Genomic DNA, 18399 nt, shown 5'->3' with positions numbered 1-18399 from the left:
GTACGACACTGTTCGGTTCCCAATGTTCCACCTACTGCACTGAAGGCGGAATAAACGTGGAAAAGCAGACGACTCGTCCACACTACGGTAGTTCAACGTTTCTCCGCAGCGCGCCGACACCGTTCGATATCGGAGCGAATAACTACGCACTTCTCGGGCGCAGAAGCGGCATGACCTTTGGCCAATCTGGGCCGGAAAACTGCCATCAGATCAGGGCCTACACCAATCAGCTCCATTGCCACAAAACACTTGGTCTTCCTATGCGAACGGCCGTCGCTCCTTTTGCGCTTGGCGTGGGCGTGGTTTCGGGATCTGCTCATTTGCATAGCAAAATGCAGCTATTTATGTCTCAAAGTACGTGCTGGCTTTGAAATATTTATAACAAGAGGGTGGATTTAAATAATAACTGGCTCCCATTCTGCAATCTCACACTTCTTTGAAAACGTTTAGTTAAACAGTTTAATGAATTCTAGGTAACTGGTCGTCCAGTAGTTGTATACAGTTTCCGACAGCCTGTCCGCCTACCTGCATAACACGCCTGTGAAAACCTCCTCTAGGTAGATCTCATGGGTTTATTATAAAAACTTGATAAAGCATAGAAAAAAATTAAAAAAAAACTGCGCCCGGTATATAGAGAATAGAATACCTGAATGGAACACAGAGCCGGAAGTACGTCTAACTGTGGTGTTAAATTAGTAATTCTATGTCACTAGACATCTTATTCAACCTTAAGGTGTTAGATACAGATCTCCAAAAGCTAGCCTATGAAAATATTACTTAAAGGTATACACCATTGAGTGGGAGATAGTTCTCACTTTGTTTGAGCATAATATGTTTTATTAAATGCATGCTAAAATGTATGCAAACCCAGCAGCTACAAGACAAATGGAAACATGGAAAGCCTCTGCCTTTGTAAAGAGAAAATGCTGCAGACAGAAATGTACACCTAATTTGGCAGATACACGTGAGAAGGGCAGCCGCCCCGGGCGTCTTCCCTGAGGGGTGCCGGACGGCAAGTCTGGTCAGCACGGTGGGCAATAAAGCGACAGCCGGCATTGTCACCCGCACCTCCCCAAAAATGGGTTCAGTGTTCCTCCTATAGACTCTTTTCGTCTGACGTCACTGTCGCAGACGGCATAGCCTTTCCCAGTGCTTGTGGCAGCCATACTTTTGTGCATGCTACCAGCATTAACTGTGGCGCGAGCACGTGCGAACACAAAAGTATGGCGGACGGGATGAGGTCAGTGAAAAGGGTCTATAAACTACAAAAAAAAAAAAAAAAAAAAGAACAATGAAAAGAAGAAGAAAGGAGACTACCTTTCTGGCACGCGACTGCGACGCACGCGACATCGGCGACGGTTTAGCCTCTGTCAACTGCCTCCTCATCCGTCTTCACCTCAGAACACCATTCTGTCTCAAGCTGAAAGGCGTGGGGGGAAAGGGGGGGGGGGGCGCTTCAGGTTTATCGTGCTCCAGGTGGACTTTGACATTGCGACGGCTCTGGTCACGAGTATCGCAGGGGGAGATCGTGCGTCCCGAGCCGACTTTGCAGGGAACTGTGCCGCCATTTGTCTTAGAGCGTCTGAGGAAAATCCAGGGAGGACGCCCAGACGGATCGTTCTCGCTAGCAGACGATTCTAGGCAGCCAATAAAAAGGACTCCGCTGACCTGACGCCACCACAACCCGAGCGGTAGCTATGGGTGAAGTCGCGCCGCTGCGCGCATTCTTGTATACACTAATTTTCTTGGGAAAATCGCACTTCCTACAGGAAATAGTGACAGTTCCTGATGGTAGTGTGTTCATATCATGCGGTAGAATATACGTTCGAAATGCTTTCCATGCCCCTTTAATGGCCTCCTTTTCTTGGCAACTTAGGCGACTTAGACATCCTCACCCCAGAGTGGTGAAGACACGCTTGTCGCTTCCGTCGTTGCTGAGCGCGAGCGCTACGGTCAAGAGGGTATGTTTTTTTTTCTAGTTCGGTTTCAGCGCAGCGAAGCAACTGTGACTATGAGTAGCGTACAGACGAGGACAGATGGAGAGAGGACAGCAGGGAGGAGTCAGGGACAGGAGGGGGGGTAGTATACGTCCTGGACCGACTTCAAGGGCATCTGTGCCGACATTCGTCTCGAAAGAGTGCCGGAAAACCCTAGACTGCACAGCCGGTGCGGGTATTCGAACACGCGTCACCTCCCAGTCTCGGCGTTGAAAGCGGTCATCCTTGCCACTATCCACGGGAGCTGGTATTAATGAATTTCACGCATCTTTTAGTAGCATACTTTTTTTCGAGAGGATGTACGCCTTGCCGTAGAGCTGCAAAAACGACGTCTGTGCTGCTCTCATAGCTTTTTAATTAAAAAATATGTAAAAAAACACCCTGTGTGCACGCCACAGCTACAGAATGATGCTCCCGTAGCAGTTAACGGACGCCTCTCCACGCAGCAGATCCCAATCCCTCGGCTGATAAGGCCTGATCGCTTTTCGAACTTTCTGTGATATCCGGCATGTTACGTGTTATCAATTGCGATAACGCAGACACGCTGTATTGGGACGTAACCAGCGCCAGGAGCACGCGACGAATCCTGTGCACTACATAAGGAAGATGTACTTTTCTACTTGTTGATTAAACGCTTGTCTCTTGGAAGTGACGGTTGGTGTTCGGCTGCTTCTACAAGGTGTAACACTGGCTGCGACGGAGCTCCTTCAACCAGGAGTGTGTTACGGCAAAGGCATCAACGAATGCCGTTCCTTGGAACTCGAAGGAGTTACACATGTGGGCAGTTGGCAATCATCCTCGGGGCAGCCACGATGGAATATCACAGGCAAGCGTATAAGATAAGCGTGCGTATAAGAGGCACCGGCTTGTAGAACATGGCCACCTTAGGTCGCATAGGAGAATTTAATGACAAGGCAGAAACATTTGACTCGTACTTGGAACGTTTTGAGCACTTTTCTGATAGCAAATGAAATTGCCGTGGCGAAGAAAGTACCGTATCTGTCTTTTTGACTGTAGTGGGGCCCGGCCGCAGGGTGCCGGACATGCCTTGACCGGAAGACTTCAAGAGATAAAACGCTCTACATAAAGCTCTTGCGGGGTTTGTACAGCCCTAAAAAATATATAATTACGGAGCGCTGCAAATTCAACAGAAAAAGCAAGTTGGAACAGGAAATCATCTCTGATTTCATTGTAGAACTGAAGCGTTTGGCACGAAATTGCGATTTTGGCGCTTTCTTGAAGGAAGCATTGAGGCCCTGACGACACATAAAGTCCCAAGGATGTCCCGTTTCGGTCCCGTCCGCATCTCATGCGGGATAAATTTCGGATTACCAAGGACGTCCTTCACGGGACACGCTACGGCAACTGTCACGAGGATATCCGCAGGCTATCCCGCCGGCGGAGCAGTTTGACATCACGCCGTGCAGTGTCGCTTCAAACGGCGCGCAATATCGCGCCACCTTGTGATGGGGTTTCGTGTGTCCGTTTCCTGTCCCGGAAGGAAAGTTACGGGACGGGCTGCCCACGCAATCTTTCGTTTGTCCGCACATGACTTCCTTGTGATGTCTGCTCGGGACCGGGACCTTGATGATCTGTGTGGGAATTCTATGGGACGGCATGTTCTGTCTGGGGGATGAGCGCAATCTTTGAAAAAGGATAAAGTAAATGAGTGAAAAAAAGTCATGGCGAACCTTCTTTTTGATATCGCGGCTGGTAACAGACAACCTTGCTCGCTCGGACACCACTGTTATTCGAAAAGTTGTTTTAGTAGAGTGAAAGGTAGATTTCGCATTTATACCCCTCTCACGTCATATTTACTCCCTCATAGAAGGACACAGAGATATTTTCCCTTCATTTGAGAGGAAGGTGTATAGGAGGTGTACGAACCTCGTGGAGAAGTGGTAACGCGCGCATTTCCTGCTTACACCTTACACCTTCTCTCCTCGACCGCTCAGCCGCCGTGTACTTTCATCCGCGCATATAGCAGTTCCCGATATTTTTAAACATTTAAACACATTAAATATCAAATGTACATTTCCGTGATGATATAAAATGGTCGTCAGTCGTTACCAACGCAAGCAAATTATTTGTGAACATGTTTGATTCTGCCGCATTCCTTGTACCCGTACGCGATCTTTCACGTCGGCGTGGAGTGTGGCGAATGCAGGTTTGTGTGGTGCAAGGTTTTCACTGTGGCTGAGACTGTGTGATGCTGAGAGTTATCAAGGAACTGATACTTTTCGGAAGCGTTCTTCGGACTGTGAATGCACTCGGTAGTTGTCCACCCACAGAAGTGAGAGATGTTCTTGAACACGGTAAGGCTAACAAAACCATTTCGTAGTCATAACCTTTGTTCCAGGGAGTCAATGCAGCGAATTCTGTATCATTTATTCTTTCTTTATAATTTTCAGGTCGCATTCCAGCTTGACTAGTAATGAGACCTGTCACTGAAACACAGGTAAGGTCATGCTGCTTTACGGGTCCTTACATTGTTTTTGTGGTGAATCGCTTACGACGTAAGTCTCTTGTTTTGCAGTTTTATCGTACAAATTGGACTCTGGACGTTCGAACACTGGAAAAGATATGCTTTCGACGAAATGGTGCACAGAGGCGTCGTGGTGCTAATGTGTCGGAACTTGCTGTGGTTTCTGTAGGTACTGTGACTTTTCGGATCTGCATTTCGTTTTGCAGTGTGCGGTGCTCGATACTGGACACTTCGACACTAATGGTCAAGCCGGTTTGGATTCGAATTTGGACGCATTTCCTTCCATATTTGTACCTGTTTTGTGCCTCTATGGCTATAACGAATGCGTGTTACAGTTCACATTCGTCTTTCAGTGATGTCAAACTGGCGTGTTGCACTTCTCTCGTTCGGTATTTCGTATATGTCACTCGTCATTTGGTATATTATGTGGGCTAGCCTATCGAAGGAGTGTATCTCTTATATCGTGAATATCTACACAGTAAATCCAAAAACACCCTTTCTGGGTAACAAAAGGTGTTTTTAAGCAAATACACCTTTTTTAATTCCACAAAGATAACCAAAGGCCGAAAAAAGGGTGCTAAAAAAGGTGTATGAGAAAATACACTCTTTATTACACCAAGTGCTGTATCAAAAAGGGTGTTTTTATGCGTTTACACCTGTCTTTACACCCTTCAAGTAACACTGGTGTCGAAAAAGGTGTTTACGTTATATACACCCTTTCTACACTGGTGTTGAAAACGGTGTTTTCATTCGTGAGAGAAAAATTACATTGGCTTGACAGCTCCGCTCATTAGGTAATCACATTATAGACGATAGCTTGAGTTGAAAACACAATATTTGGCAGGGAGGGATGTCAGGAAGCTCGCTGATATCTTGACTCGTTACAGGCGTACGTGTTAATTGCAAAGACACATGTTCGTCACCGTTACAGACGAGTTTTACCGCACTAAGCTTAGCGAATATACTCCAACGAACTGCATTTCAGTATATGATCAATCTGGTACGCCAATTTAGGCTACAGACGAAGCTCGGAGCCGCGAGACTTTTCCGCCAGTGGCGGGCAAGACGTGCTCGTGAGAGCCGGGAGGAGATACAGCACCTCCAGCAAGTACTCTCTATCTTGCGTCACCCAGGTTCGAGGGGCTCTGGAAACGACGACGCTATTCAGGACGTACTCAGGAGGATCACCTCTTTGAAGTTACGTGCCTGGGACCAGTTCGCTGCTTCGCAGTCGGTCGAACGCTGGTCACGAGAAGCATGTTGCTCTCGTCTTCTTCTTGGCCGTTACTTTCGCCGCCCTCGAAACACTGTCGAGGAGCTACTGGCGAGTGATGGGTCAGTATTGACGGAGCCTGACTCCGTGCGGTCACTCTTTCGTGATCACTTTTCCGCCCTGTACGAGTTGGTGGTACCTCCTGATGCAGGACACCAGACTTTTTTGCCACAGCCCAAAGACTTCGTTCTGAGCACAGCCAGATTTACTCAGGATGAGTATACGGCAGCTGTTAAGGCTTTGCGAGCTGGTAGGTCTCCCGGCTCCGATGGTCTCCCTGCTGAATTTTATAAGTGTTTCTGGGGGGTACTTCGACGCCCCCTGACCGAGTTATTTAACAACTGCTTAGCTGCCGGCCTCCTCTGCCCTTCCATGAGGCAGAGTATAGTGTCTATGCTTTGCAAAGATCCCACACGGAGTCGTGACCCTAATGCCTACCGACCGGTATCTCTTGTAAATACAGATTACAAGATCATTTCTACCACAATTCTAAATCGAGTTTCTCCAGTCCTGGGTTCTGTCATCCCTGCTTCACAGGCCTGCGCTGTCCCTGGGCGGTCCCTTGTGCTTCACACTCAGGCTTTGCGAGACGCGATTTATTGGGCTCATAGTCGCCACCAGTCGGCAACGCTGGTGTCTTTTGACCAGAACAAAGCTTTTGACCGAGTGAACCACGAGTACATGTACCGGGTGTTGGGAGCTGTCGGTTTTGATCGCGCGGTGGTATCTTGGATAAGGGCTCTCTATGCTGAGGCCTTTGCCTGCATTGGAGTCAACGGGGGAATGTCTGATACCTTTTCCATCAAATCGGGGGTGCGACAAGGTTGTCCCTTATCTCCTGCTTTGTATGCCATGGTCTTTAGCCCGCTCTTGGAAGCGCTCGCAACCTCGCTTCGTACTCGCATGCTACAGCTGCCGGGTTCCGTAGCCCTGCCGTTGTTTGCATATGCAGATGACTTATCCTTAATCCTTAGCAGTGAGGACGCGATAGGTCAAGTGTTAGCCACCCTGGAGGCCTACGGTAGAGCATCGAACGCGCGGGTAAACAGGGATAAGAGTGCAGCGCTCTTTATCAATTCAGTCCCCTCCTGTGCGTCTCCATTCGGGATACCAGTAAAAACTGAATTACGCATACTGGGATACTATTTCAATAGTCGGGGAATCGCAGTATCATCGTGGATGCGCATTCACCAGCGTAGCATTCCCGTGCTCCGTGAATTGAAGGGTCTGGTTCTTCCACTTACTTGTAAGGCCCGGCTAGCGGCGTCGTGGTTCTTAAGCAAGTATTGGTACCATGGTACCATATCGCTTCCGCCACGCCAGATCTTTCTTACTGTGACCCGTATTGCTTTTCAGTTCGTATGGGGTAACAGTGTGGAATGGGTGTCGCGCGCGCGTCTGTACCAGTCGCGTGAGGTTGGTGGCTTGCGAGTGCCACATGTAAAAGTGAAGTGCCTTGCTTTAGGTATAAAGGCAATTTTTGATGCCCTGAGTGAGCCTAACCATCCCGCACACGACCTTTTGCACTACCTTCTTGGCCCGGAGATTCGTTTCTTTTGTTCCTTTCAGCAGAATAGGCCGCGCTCAGAGTTTACTGCTCCCCACTTAAAAGAGTACGTGTCATCAGTCCGTCGCCTCCGCGAGAGCCACGTGGACGCTGATCTTTCTACATGGTCAGTGAGGCGGTTCTATGTGTCCCTGCTGGGCTTACTTCCGGCACCCACGGGTGTACCGGAGCTATCTGTTCCGCGTCAGATCGCGTGGCGCTACGCTACTGCAGGATGGTTGGACTCTCGTCGTGCAAGTTTGCAGTGGAGACTTGCGCACGATGTCCTGCCGCTCAGGGATCGTTTGCATCGTTATGGTCTCACCTCGCCTCGATGTCCTTTCTGTTCTAGCCATGAAACTGCGCAGCACGCTTTTCATGAGTGTCTCGTTCCCGACGTTTTGTGGCACAGAGTTGAGGAGCTGTATGGGGTTCCACGGATTCGCTGGGGCACCATTCAAACGCTCCTTCAACCCCCCGTTCCAATCCGGGATAGACGACAGTTCATTCTCTTAGCCGTAGAGATAAATTACCAAGTGTGGATTGCGCGCTGCATAGCAGTACGCGGCGGTCGCGCTCGGGGGACGTCACACGTTCTAAGCCTCGTTCGAGCGGGTGTTCGCAGAGTCTTACAGAGGGAGAGAGCAGTCCTCGGTGCTATGGAGTTCGGAAGACGCTGGCTAACTTCGTCTGTGCTATTCGAAGAAACGCATGGAAGGTACGTTGTTCATTACTAAGCGTTACTTTCTTTCGTGCCGTTATCCCGTACGCAACTCTCCGCAGTCTTGGTCTGTTGCATGGCGACGACAAGCACGAACAGCAATCCTTAACGTGACGTGATTTCACAAGCAGGAGTTGGCATTGCACTAGTTCTAGTTTTAGTCCTAGCTTGTTGAGATAGTTATATGGGAGCCAGTCCTTGTGACTGGTCTTCCGCCTCGATGCCAATACACACACCGAGAGTGCTCGGGCTCATTACAGGCATCGTCTGAGGATGGCAGCATCGTAACGCCGCTCATTTCACGAGCACGGACGGCGTTACGATGTTGCGATCTTCACCTCTTCTCTTACATATGTTCAACTGTTTTTTTTTTCATTTTATTTGAATTGTTCTTTTTTTTTTTTGCTCACTCACAGTGTTGCTAGGACGATGAAGTTTGCCAGTGACGCGCTGCGCTCCAGTTTAGGTTCTGCTGTGGAACCACGGCTGGAACTGTGCCGTCGCTAGGGTGGTTGTTGCCATACAAGCAAAAACGTCGGACTGCATGGCTCGGCATGCTGCCGTGGGAGCTTACACCCTTTCCAAAGGGTGTAAGAGTGTTAAACACCCTCCTAAAAGGATGTTTAAACAGGTGTTTTTTGCACAATACACCTTTTTGAAAGGGTGTTACAGTTGATGCGGTGTAAAAAAGGGTGCCAGCCATAGGACAAAAAGGTGTAAGCGGTTTATACCCAAAAGGGTGTTTTTGAATTTACTGTGTAGAAGTGGTAAAACTCCGGAAGGGGGGGTATATGTTTATTCACACTCTGGAGGGATTCGCTATGGGACAAGCAGTTTACTCCCCTTCCTGAGTTAATGTGTATTTTTTTAGCATGCGCGCACGCATGTCCAATGTGTTTTATACTTTTGTGGTACTGTTGCAGTGTATGTTGAAATGAATAAATATTACAAGAGCACTTGGTATTTGATCGTTTTCTTGAGCGTGTACAAAAATAAAGAACCACATAGAATGGTACCAAACACGTCCGAGATATGAAATAAAGCGACTTCGCCAGGATTTCCCGCGGACAACCCGGGATGTGCCAATTGGACGTCTGATGCCATCCAAGAGACGTCACAGTTAGCTCCCCAGGATATCTCCAATGTCCCACGCAGGATACCCTTTGACGTCCGTGGGATGTGATTGTGTTGTCTGAGGGGACACACATAGTTGCGCGTCTCCGCAATGCAAGCAGTCAGCGGTTAGCAGCAGTCAGTAAGGTTATGCGGAGACTATAAGTTCACTAGTAATCCTGTTCTAAGAACGGAACATTACCCTCTACCTCACCCGGAAGAAGTGTTCGCGATTTTAGCTGGGAGTAAAATGTTTTGCGTCGTGGATTTAATGTCTGTGTATCAGCAAGTGAGCCCAGAGTCACGCAAATTGTTGACCGCGAACGCTCCCATGGGCTGGTATGAATACCAGAGGCTACCTTTTGGCATAACCAGTGCACCCGCAATTTGTCTCTATCGGATGGCGTACTGCAGGGCACATCTAAGGTAGCATATGTTAATCGACGATGTGATTGTTGCAGGCTCCACTGTAGACGACAGTGAAACGAACTTAGAAGTGATGTCTGAACGCCTGAAGGACCATAACATAACTATGGAGGAAGAAAAGTGCAAATTCTTCGCTGGTTTTGCAGTGTATTGGGTCATAAAGTTAGCGCTTATGGCATATCTACCAAACCTCAACGGCGCGCGAGCCGAAGAATGTTACAGAACTGAAATCATATTTGGGTCTACTTGACTTTTAAGCTCAGAAACGTGTCAACAGTGGTGAAGAAAGGCCAAAGGTCTAGCTGGTCCCAGGAATGCAAGAAAGCGCGAAGACACTTCTTGTAAATAGTAGTGTATCAACGTATTACGTCGTTAAGAAGCCCCTGGGATTTATGTGCGATGCTTCAGCGTATTGACTTGGAGTTATTTTTCATGTTACACTGGTTGGACAAGACTGCAGTTGCGTCTCGTAAGCTGACGCCTACAGATTATTCGCAGTGTGAAAAACAGGCGCTCCAAGGTGTCGAGGTAACAGTGAGACATCAATCTGTACCGTATGATACTTAAGTGAATACAATTGCTCATCCCCAAGTCGCACAGATAATTAGAAACTAATATTTTACTTTGAGTGATTAGGCGCTCATCCCCGGAAAAGCAGTCCAGCAACACTGGGGTTCACCTCACCGGTATTCCTCGTGTGCGGCTTCCTGTAGGTTTTGCTTTTACCGCTGCGCATAGTTTAGAACGAAATCGAGGAAGCAGATGACTGGTCATCCATGTGGCACGAAAAAGTTACAAAGCGCGTGCCCGAAAAACAGCCAGTGGCCCACACGAGACTACCTGTGACGTCACGCATGGTACCTTTAGAAGTTTCGGTTTCGTTTTGAGCTTCCCAGCTCTTCTGCCATAACTAACGAGTCCCCGACTGCCAAACCAACTTTATTTCTTATTTCGGAAGAACGTATTTACACACCATTAGAATAGTTTCGTACTGTCCCGGAGTCGAGTTTGAATAGAGCCTTCCTTTAAGGCAGACTCTCACAGGGTTCTCGTAAACCTCGATCAATTTATGCACGAAACAGGTACCGGCGTGTTTCTTTTATTTAGGGAATGATTAAAGTGCTACTCGGGACTCGGAAAACAGTGTTTATTTTATTTAGACCATGAAAATGTGCCTCCAGCGATCGATACGCGAAATTTCAACCTTGTTTACGAACGCTGTGCATTTCTGAATTTTTGAAGATTTGCTGAGCCTCCAAGTTTCGATGACTCGACGAGCGAGTGACGTAATAGCATGTTCTGGTGAGGGCACTCGTCTCCTAGCAACGACGCCGGCGTACGGTGAAAGTACGTCACGTGGTGAAGTCATGTGAGGCAACATCACCTAGATAACACAAGGCCTCTTCATGCACGCCGTGGCGTCACGCTAGTTCTCCCTCCGCTGCTTCCCTCTGATACTTGGACGGTCGCCAGAGCGTGCCTAAACAAGCGACGTCGCGCTCTCGTTGTTGAAAGCGATGTTTTAACGAAGGTAATGGAATTTAGCATTAACTCAAGAACAAGCCAACTGCTAAATGAAGCACTTCTAAGTTTATATATTTATCCGAACGTGAAAATACTACTTTACTCCTACGAACACTTAAATGTTACATAAAACCTTAAGTGCGATGATGGGTTGCTTTCAATGTGAGAAACATCACCAGAGGTGGGCGTTTGTCCTCACGAGCCTGGCCCTCACCCCAATTTTCTGGGAGAAAATTTTCCGCACCTCACCTCACCTCAGAAATTTTTTTAGAATTTTTCTTCACCTCACCTAAATTTTTTCAAGCTATTTGTGTATTCGACGTGACGTTTGCAGGGATTGAAGAATCTTCATAATTAAAGTCGCCTTGGCTTTGAGTGACTGCCAATGAACTCGTGAAATTGCTTAGTCAATGTAACGTTTTCTTTTCTTTTTTTTTTCTGGCAGATTTGGCCTAATCAATCACAGAAAACGCTTCGTGGAACGATTGTTATACCCGTAAAAGTTGCGCGTATTACCGGCGAGAGAGGAGGACAGTCCCCGCCCAGGTGAGAGACAGAAGCTGCAAAAAGAAGGAAAGATATCCCGTGTACGCGCGGAAAAAGTTTTCATCAAGTGCGCGTTCATAAAGTTTTCCTCACCTCACCTCAAAATGTTTCTTGAAAATTTTCCTCACCTCAAACATCACCAGAAAAATTGGCCCTCACCTCACCTCAAATATCGTGAGGGTGCCCACCTCTGAACATCACACACTTGTCGGTCACACTCATTGTCCAAAATTGGTGTTGCCTCCTAACTTGCTTTTTAAGCACCAAGTAAGTTGTCATACTTCATCATCCCCCTTCTCTTCTGGTTCCTAGTGAATTTTCTAGGGCTTTCTGAAGGGTAGTGTCGTTCATCCTGGCGCGTTTGGAGTTCCTGGATTCGCTACGAGCACGCGTAGATGACATGCAGGCAGGGCAGTTTGAATAACTGAAGGCACAGCACCTGGCACCAGTCGTAGTCGATCGCTTTCGATTTCAGTCGCCTTTCCAGTGGCCCAAGCGCTGTGCGTGAGTTTCGCCGCAATTCCGATTGCTGAAAATGCAGTTCGCAGACGTGCGAGAGAATGAGGACGACCGTATTACAATTAACATGTAACCAAGATCCCAGAGCGCATTCCAGCGGCAGGCTTACATACCTTCGAGCGAATGCTCGGTTTAAAATGTGCTCGTGGAATCGCCTTCAGCGATTCCAAAGAGGGGGAAAATGGGAGAGATGTCTACTCCCTCCTTTGTGTTTTCTCGAAGGTCGGATGATATGTCAGGTGGGGCTCCGCTAACGGAGTGCAAAAAGTGAGCCCCCCCCCCCCCCCCCCCGGAAGACTAGTAGGGCAACGACGTTGCCAGATGAGAGCCTGCGCTCCGTCGGAGCACAACAAGATAACACAACAAAACACAACACACATATCAAAACAAAATAAAAATTAATTTTCTCTAGCTTTTACGTCACGTAGCACCAAAAAATTTTGCAGGAATGCAAAGTGAGACAAGAAGGTTTCAGTAACATAATCTGGTAGGATTCTGAAGACACGAGATTTAGTCCGTAGTGCGTTAAGGCTTTTTATGCTCTAAGGGGGTTTTTAAGGTTTGAAGCGATTCAATGATTTTTGATGAATTAAAGTTTGTCAAATGTTTCTACATGGGAGTCTATGGGAAATGCAAAAAAAATCTCTTCTCTCGGTACGCACGGCCGCGATATCTGGAAGAAAACGATGTCATTCCCTACAGTAACTGTCTAGGAATTGATTGCAATCAACAAATTCGACACTTACTGCCAATTTCCAGATCCCTGCGTATGAAAATAGTGGTTTTCTCGTTTGCTAGCATGTTCTGCACGCTAGCGCCGATTACGTCACTTCCTTGGAGCGCAGGAGGAAAGCAAAACAAAGAAAACAATTTTCCGACGGTGCCGCCATCCCTCGCCGGAGCCGAACGTAAACTCGATCGCATGAGTCAGTCTTAAAATGATTTCATCGGTATTCATTCTGCCGAAACTTTTCGATTCACACTGCTCACCAACCATTGCTCGGAAAACTGGACCACAATGTGGTGTTTCTGCATTTGCGGTCGCTATAGCATCCGCCGGTGTCCGTAATCTTATCTAGCTATACGTTAAAATACCGCAGGGGCAGAGGCGGACCCAGGATTTTTCAGGGGGGGGGGGGTTCTTGCCTTGGACAACATGCTATTACACCACCAAGATCGATTGAAACGATTGAAAATCGATGGAATTGTAACGACTGAGATTGAGGGCGGTCAGAATACCTCCCTCACTCTCAAGAGGACCCCCCCCCCCCCGTCTAAATCCGCCCCTGCGCAGGGGTCGAAACGTGGAGGTCGCTGACGCCTTGTCGAGTCTTCCTTTAGCCAACAGTGAAAGTCACAAAAATCTTTAATGTCTAGCTGTTTTTGAGTGCTTACCTTTTACAGGTGATGGAACTGGTAAAAGTGACTAAATGGGGTCCTGTGTTGAGGAAAGCGTCGTATCACACGTTGAACGACTGGCCTATACTCAAGCACGCGAGGGCGACTTGGCACCCTATTTTGCCCGTCGGAATGAGCTTTCGCTTGAACAGGAGTGTCTGCCCTGGGGTTGAGAGTGATTCTACTCGCAAGGTTAAGGTTGCGTCATATGAAAATGCTCGCCCGGAGTTTTGTATCGTGGCCTTGCATGGATAAGGACAGAGTTGCATGTTCGTAATTGTTCTATATGTCGAAGTGTCCAATCAGCAGCTCAAAGTACCGCTTGAGCGGTAGGAGGACTCTGCCCATTGTTGGCAAGGAGTGTACAGCTTCGTCCGAACTTAACATGAACACAGCGCCGGCCCGCGGAGGAAGAGGGACAACACCCTAGCGGCTCTAACTGGAATTATCGGGAGGGAGCATTGAGGGCTGACCTACTCGCATCACGGGGGCGCCAGTCCGTAAACTGGTGCTCTGCTTCGAACGGGCGCTGACTTTTACGTGGATATTTGTTATCTACACATCGTTCCAGTCTGTTCTGGAGATTGCTGCGGGCGATTGAAATCTTCACCATCTGATCAGTGATTGTCCGCGCCGTTAGCAACCATGTCATTGGTATGCGTCATATTGCTGTAGTGGCGTCACATTGATTTTTTCATTTGATTGAGATTTTGATTGAGATATTTGGTTGATTGAGAATGAAAGCAATGAAATAATACACGTAAATGCATTGCGCTGGAAAAGATTGTTGCTTAAAGCACGGCAGAATAAAAGCGCTAAAACACGAGGACGACGGACACACAGTTAGCGCACTAATAACCTTTATTTTTCAACAACGACCGTTCCTTAAAAGAGCTCACAAATTCCCTTTCCTTCGTTGTCGCTTTCATGAAATGGAAATCAGCTTTAAGGCACAAGTGGACCCGGTTGATTTGCTTGTGGGGATCTGCGATAAAGTTCTGAAGTCCCGGGGGTCTGAGAGCCTGATGTTGAAAGAGTCTTTTTAAGATAGACTCATAAGAGAAAAGTTAAGCATGTTAACTAAATAATGTGGAGTAGACGGCGCTCTTATGAGTGCTACTTTTTATTTATTTCTTCAAACAACAACGAGGATGAGCAGCTTGCTATACGTCGAAATAATTTAGGGTAAAGAAAGCTTTGTAGAACGTCGTAAGAATGGAATTTTCCATGCGACATTACAATGTGGTTACTCGCTCGCATTATTCACATATTCACTGTCCATTCCCACTTCCATGCTGCTTCAAGAATAACTCGGGTTCGTTATGCGAGTGAAATTATCTTGTAGCGCTTAAACGCACAAAGCCTATCTCGCGCAGTTAATAGCAAGGAAACGGCAGTTTTGAAGCAACTGATGTTGCTTCACAGCTATCAGCGATATCTGCTTGGGAAACAAGCTGAAGCTTTGGATCTCCTATCATTGCCCATTCGAAGCGGAGCACCAGTGCTCAGACGGGTGTCCCCGTTATGCGAGTAGGACAGCCCTAAACGCTCTCTCCTGATAATTCCAGTTAGAGCCGCTAGGGTGTCGTCCCTCTTGTTCCGCAGGCCGGCGCCGTGTTCAAGTTAAGTTTGGACGAAGCTGTACATGGATTATATGCGAAGGACGAACTTCTTGGTGCTCGTCGATGCTTATTCGAAGCGGACTAAGCTTTTTTCCATGACTTCGTCACTGCAAACTATTGAAAGACAACCTGCTGTATTCGCGGCTTATGGTTTTCCGGAACAGTTAGCGACAGCGGCCCCCAATTCACGTGTGAGTTTACGCATTTTTTGAGAGAGTGCGATGTACGACACACGACCATTCTGCCTTATCATCCGGTTTCAAATGGAGCTGCAGTGCGGTTAGTACAGGCCGTAAAGAAAGCGCTTGATAAACAAGTAACATTGAAAAGGATTCTGCAGGAGAACTGTCACTGCAAGAACGCGTTGCTAATTTTTTATGGCATATCGTAATACGCAGAATACACAATACAGTGACATGAAAACACAATCGAAAGTATTTTTGAGGCGACGATCGCGAGTGAAGCTCTCCTTACTGAAACCGAGCTTCGCAGATAACATGGAGAGACGTGAACTGAAGTGTCGACGAGACACCAAGCGAGGGTGCGAACGTTACATATCTAATAAAAATTGGCGGCGCTGTTATACGGTTCATGCATGCGGACCAACTTCATACTTTACCGACTAGGTCTGGTTCTAGCAGTGCTCTGCCGAGGGACCTGCCCTTGCCTGTGGCTGAACTGGGCTCGACGAGCAACGATAACACCAGTGTGACGATCGCCAACGGTGACTCATCATCTTGGACTACACATCAACCACAACCGGGTGACGCAAGCCTCCTTTAGGAAGGCTGACCTTCCTACCCCGAACTAAGGAAGCATGGGGCAACACGAGACGTGGCCACCCACCCATCTTGCGCCGATGCCAGAGACAGTGCCGCCGCGTAGGAGTGAGCGTGTTCGTGTGCCTACAAAGAGATACGAGTCTGTGGACTTCAGAAACAAGTGATTTTCGGTGACCTGTTAATGCATGTCTTTTTCCTTATTTGATATTGTAATGCCTAATCTATCATAGAAATCTATTCTGTAAGAAATCTTCCGTTAACTATTGAGCACTGTGATGCACCGATACCTTGCTGCGTACCAAACTTAAGGGGGAAGGTGTGATATCGAGCATGTTGCGTGTTATCAAATGCGATAAAGCAGACCCGCTGTACGGGGGCCGTAACTGGCGCCAGGAGTCGTGACGAATCGTGTGCACTGCGTAAGTCCGTTTCACACTAACGTTTTTCTCGTCTGTGTTTTTCACGGAGCTAAAACGGACCCATGGACCCTACGGAGCTCTATTACCCGTAGGTTCTATTTTTGAAGCAAACTGACGACAAACACGGTAGTGTTAGACAGGCCTAAGGAAGATGTACTCGATTATTTCTTGATTAAACGCTTGTCTCTTGGAAGTGACGTTTGGTCTTTGGCCGCTTCTACAAGATGTAACACTTCCCATAATCCTAAGTAGTTCCAACCACCGCTATGCTTTCAGCGCTCATAGCGATGTCGGTGAGCCATCACCAGCCACTCGTAGCCACATATTTCTGCGTTCGTCTGTGGTGGAGGGCTGGATGACAACGCGGCTTTGTAGTCGAACCTCGTAAATACGGCTTCTCCCATTCATGACCCTTTTCCTCAGCTTGTGCCATAAAGCACCAAAACACCACTTTTTCCTAGGAAACCGTTCCCTCCCAATGGCCTCCTCATCTAACGCTTTTTCGTTAATGATATTCTCCGCACAACTAGGGGCGAACACGTTTGCTTTACTATACGCGTATACTATATATGCGTTACTATACCCTCGTTACTATACTATGACTGAACCAGCGGTTCTCCTAACCTACAACGGCCAAAACGTGGGCCCGCTTTCGGGGTGACTTATGATGCCCCCGTCTTGGTCATACTGTCTTAGTGACCTGCTGCAGTCATACGGCATTCATCGACCATGCGCACACGAACAGAGCTGACTGCCGGAACGAAGAAGCAGATATGAGTCAGATTCAAGGAGCGACCATGCTACCACGTGCCAGGATCTCCCCGACTGGGCAAAGAGAGTTAGTTATCTCTGGATATAGTACGATCTACAATGTCCATGATACAGCTTACGTAAAGGGTAGGTTATACGACTCGTAACACGTGGTGTTCGTTAATATGACAATTCGCTTTCGGACCGAAATCCGCGGGAACAGCGGTATTCACATTAACGAGTTTGGACTGTATACGCACAGAAGGGATATGAGAAGGTATGGAGTAGCCTTTCATCCAGGTGGCGCTGCCTCACTTCATAAAACATCAGAGAGATATAACATGAGAAGCCAACGCCACCTAGATATAGCAAGCCTGTTTTAATGACTCGTGCCTCCAGCAGCCAATAGGCTACAAGTGCATGCGTGTGCGGCTGGTAGCAGATCGTCTCCACATATAGCTACGCCCGCCCAAGCGCGGTCGTGATCGCGGACTTTTAGTGCCTTTACTGGCTTTTTCTAGGTGGTGCTGGACAAGCGCAATAATTTTGTACCGCTATGTTACACTTTTTCTGAGCCGGAAGGACGGGCTTTTTGTTGGGGGGGGGGGGGGGGGCGTTTTCTTTGTTCTTGTCGAAGTGCGTAGCGGGGGAGGGGAAACTTAACGTTTAAGGTAGCTAATTAGGAAGTAGTGAAGCGAGGACGACAGTGATGTGGATATTTCGTTTTATTGCTGAAGCACTGTGCGCAGGGTATTTCGTGTGTTGCAGGGCGCAAAGTCCAACTTCCTTAATGATGCAGCAGGAAGAAAAGCAATTAGCGTGACAGGTAATGCTGCTGACAATAACAATTGATATGTACATGTCAGGGGCGGTTCAACCCTACCTTTGCTGGTCTATTAGGGAGAGTGAAACAAAGAGTAATCTTCCTCCCCCATGCAAGGTCCCCATAGACCCCTCCCTCCCCCCGAAATAATTATCTGGCTACGAATCTGGTACACGTGGTAGTGCAGCACACAGGGGCGCAGCAGTGTTGCAGGTTGATGGGTGAGCCGGTTCCAGCGCAGGTGCCTTTATCGTGGGATGTGTGAGAGGGCAACAGACGCCGTTTCTGCGTCTGATAGACACGTTAGTGAGAACTTTCTTAGTCTCTCCTTTCTTCTTTTGCCGCTAAGTATTCCGTGCGGCGCAAGTGTCTTTCGCGTGTGCTTATCAGTGCGCGCTTTTTTTTGGGCACTACGCCGCGTGCAAGTGGAACACTGAAGGTAACAAAACTTGGGA

The 18399-nt window shown here is 47.9% G+C and overlaps 1 long non-coding RNA gene across 1 annotated transcript; it reads left to right on the top strand.

Annotated features, from left to right (window-relative positions):
* Positions 1-2576: 2576 nt before the first annotated feature.
* LOC135394632 (uncharacterized) lies at positions 2577-16566 on the top strand. The gene is made up of 2 exons (XR_010422951.1): positions 2577-2823; positions 15812-16566. It is a non-coding gene; the product is annotated as an uncharacterized LOC135394632 (long non-coding RNA).
* Positions 16567-18399: the final 1833 nt, after the last annotated feature.

The sequence above is a fragment of the Ornithodoros turicata genome, chromosome 5, assembly GCF_037126465.1.
Source record: "Ornithodoros turicata isolate Travis chromosome 5, ASM3712646v1, whole genome shotgun sequence".
In the NCBI taxonomy this organism is placed as follows: domain Eukaryota; kingdom Metazoa; phylum Arthropoda; class Arachnida; order Ixodida; family Argasidae; genus Ornithodoros; species Ornithodoros turicata.
This window is presented reverse-complemented; position numbering and strand designations above follow the sequence as displayed.